Here is a 4,226-nt window from a genome sequence, read left to right as displayed (position 1 = left end):
TGGGTCGAATTAACTCGTAAATACCACCTACTGTGTTCATGGATTGTTCTTCTATTGTTTGAAATTTTATGTATCATCTGATGAAAACGGTTTTTTTGCTATGATGTGATGTGCTCATTCATCTATTAATAAATGCGTTAGAAACAGCTGTAATGAACTGGCATTCATCCATCGTTTGTTACTTATACATAAATACATACATGTGCATAATAAACATATATACACACATTTATATATATATATATATATATATATATATGATTTTTAACAAGTTTCATGAGTGCTAACGTACGAAGCTCTCGTCTGTTGAATTATTCAATCACTTCTACCTAATATGAAAAAAAATACTCATACACACAGATATGTATTAGCTATACACACATTTATTGAGTACTTTCTTCCGCTTTTGTTCGCAAACAATCATTTGAGTGCATGCGCGCGCGTGTATGTGGGAACGAGCACATACCTGCGCCCACACACACACACGCATTCATATATATATACGCACGTGTATACAGAGAGAGAGAGAGAAAGAGAAGTGCGTTAATTATACTTATTTTTCTGAGAATTCAGAGCTCAAGGGCGTTTTCATCAGTATGAATAAGTAAATTCAGAAATATATATACAACGTTGTTATTTAGTCTCAGGTCACCTCCGACTGAATAGACCTAAGATCACAGGTGTTTCAAAGGCGTTCTACTCATAACCATCTTCGTTAGTTAATTAATTAATTCATTTATTCAATTTTCATGAAAAGTATATAAAAAACCCCATTTTACCATGTTTTTATTTTTCTTTAGAAAATAAAGCGTGTGATTTGGTTGCTATTTCTCGTAGTAGTCTCCCTTGCTGGCTCGTCTCTCATAAGTGTGTGTGTGAGTAGGTAGAATTACAGATTGGTGCCCCCTGACTTTATTTCAGTAAACTGTTATTTACCTACCTATGTACACGCAGATGCGTGTGTGTATGCGTGTTTATAAGCATTAAAATTATGGATATTGAATGAAAGATTATATATGTATGAAAAGTCATAATTTTATTGACAGTGATTTCGAAGTTTCGCCGCAACTTGGCGAAATTTTGAAGTTACTATCTACACACATACTACATGCATACATACACACATATATTCAACGTCTATTGAAAACAGTGTTGTTCACTCACGAGGCATTTGTCACATGTCACTACAACACGAAAAAACATGAACTTTAGGGTTAAACTTATCGTGTTCGGGTGTGTGCTGTCTTCTACTAAATCCTCTAAAAAAAAAATACAACAGTGACCCGGCTACCGACTAAAAAGTGGCAAATGTATCAAGACATGACCCAAATTTGGCGAGGGGTAGCTAGTTATAACTGTGACTGGGGCATCCATCCATCCATCCGTCCACCTAGACATCGATCCATCATTTCTGCCAACTATTCTTAGGAGGGTTGTGGGGATAGAACCCTCAGGTGTCTCCTCCGTAGGATCCAAGCAGAAGCAGCCATCATGAGACTTTCTGGCTGGATTCCTAAGTGTGACCAACTGAGACTATGGATATTATCCGACCATTTCGTTCTTGATCTATCTCAAGGTCTCCTGCAGGATAGCTCGGCATGGAGAATCCACCTTGGGATTCGTTCCTGCAACATTCTACTCACATGTCTGTAGTATCGAAGTTGTGATCTCTCTACGCGAAGAAGTAGCGGCTTGACCTGGAGACACTCCGATGATTTCCGAGCTATGCAAAAACAGAAATAAGATCAATGTGGTCTGGTCTGTGTTTATTGTGCGAAGATAAGAAAACTGTATAACAATATTCTATAATTTCGTAATGTACATGCGTGCGTGCGTTAGACGGGAGTAAGAGAAGTATATTTGAAAGTTATATTTTTATTTTCATTTCATTCATGTTTGAAATTTATTGATATATTATGATAAACCTGACATAACTTGCTGAGTGAGACCTGTTGCACTCCAGTTTCAAAAAAAAAAAAAAAAGGAAGGAAAAAGAAGTAAAATGCTAAGCCCTGCAGTATGTTATTATATAATGTCATATCGCCATCTGGTATTTTGATTACATCAGATTTAAGAGAATGACCAAGAAGAAATGGGTTAGTTACTTAGTAGACAGCTGTACTATAAACATCACCGAGAATTAAAGTATTGGTCTCCGGCTGATCTGCCTGCAGGAGGTAAGGGTGGGATAAATAAGAACAACAATAACAACAGTAACAACATCATCAAACCTAATTAGCAAACTGTTTTAATTATTTTTACACCAATCGTTTTCCTCAATCTCTTCATCACTTTTAAAGTACCTTCTATAGGTATGTGTATTGTGTATTATATGTGTGTGTATATGAGGGGTGGGGACGATATAGATCAATGATTCCCAACTGGGGTCCATATGGCCCATGGGGAAGATTTTGTTGTTAAAATTTATGAGGAATAAATTGGTGATATTTCTACAATACATACAATATTTCAACAATTGTTTTAATACATTTCCTAATAATATTTAATTATTAAAAAAAATACAATAGGATTCTTTTTTTAAACATCGAATAGCTCTGAGGGTCCATCTGAGCAAAATAGGAATCAAAGAAGTCCTCAGGTAAAAAGATATTTGAGAACCACTGATATACGAAGAGGTGCTGAAAAGTTCCTGGCTTTAAGGATATCGCAAAAGGCCTGTTTGGAAGCCCAACCTTTCAAGTTCTTTCACAGGGCTTAGAAAAACTGAAGGACCGCTGCAATAAGTGTGTGAATCTGAGGGGAAGGGGATATGTTGAATAAAATGATCCTTCTTGCATTTTCTGTTACCCAAAACTTCGGAACTTTTCAACAACTCATCGTAGACGGTGAAGTGGTAAATGGTGAGTGTATCTTTCTGAGAGAAGAATCAGGTGACGTGATGTTAAGGGTCCGAAACTGGGAACAAAATTCGATTGTGACTTACACATATAGTGATTGAATAGAGGAAGGGAGTAAGGGAAATGGAGGGGAAAGGAGGCAGTGGCACCTTATAGAAATAAATAAATAGTATATGAATAAACGGAGCTGCGTATTCCAGAGTATTTATTAAACATATGGAAGCCTCATAGTCGAAATAAATAAATAAATAAATGAATAAATAGATAAACCACTTATATTGTATTGAATGATTTTCTCCCCTTTGTTTGTAGTTTATAAATTCATGCGCTCTCTCTCTCTCTCTCACACACACACACACATACTCGCACACAGCGATGGTTTTTTTTATACAAGAAAGGAGCTACTATGTATGTATGTATGTGTGTGTGTGTATATATATATATATATATATATATATATATGTATGTATATACATACACACACACATATATGCATACACATACACACACATGCATGCAGGCACATATATACACATATATATATATACATATACACATGCATACACAAACATGTATATATATATATATATATATATATATATATATTTTCCGCACACACACATATACATGTGTATGCTTCCCTTTTGCTTATTTTCTTTCTCTCTTTTCTCATCTATTCTGTTCACTTTCTCTCTCTCTCTCTCCCACTTCTGTCTCTCTCTGTTTGTCTCTCTCTCTCTCTCTCTCTCTCTCTCTCTGTATGTATATAGTTACCCTCCTCTCTTCTCTCTCGATAATTGTGCCTTACTCTCTCTCTCTCTCTCTCTCTTATATGATGACGGGTGGCAGCGAATGATGGGGGAAGGAGGCTTAGATACTAACACGTCATCACAAGTGATATATAATCTTTCTTTCACTTCTACTGAACTCTGCACAGGATGTCTTTGGACGAAGGGACCACACACACGCACATTACGTAGATACAAAAGAGTCACATCCTGTACCACACACATACACACTGTACACGCTTATATACACACACAAAACAAAGTACGTTATATGAACTCTCTTGCAAGATAGATTCAATAAATTATGAATTAGAATTTTGTGTGTGTATACTTTTTACTCTTTTACTTGTTTCAGTTATTTGACTGCGGCCATGCTGGGGCACCGCATTTAGTCGAGAAAATCGACCCCAGGACTTATTCTTTGTAAGCCTAGTACTTATTCTATCGGTCTTTTTGCCAAACCGCTAAGTTACGGGGACGTAAACACACCAGCCTCGGTTGTCAAGCGAAGTTGGGGGACAAACACAGACACACAAACATATATATATATACATATATACGACGGGCTTCCTTCAGTTTC

This window comes from Octopus bimaculoides, chromosome 7 (genome assembly GCF_001194135.2).
Source record: "Octopus bimaculoides isolate UCB-OBI-ISO-001 chromosome 7, ASM119413v2, whole genome shotgun sequence".
NCBI classification, from domain to species: domain Eukaryota; kingdom Metazoa; phylum Mollusca; class Cephalopoda; order Octopoda; family Octopodidae; genus Octopus; species Octopus bimaculoides.
This window is presented reverse-complemented; position numbering follows the sequence as displayed.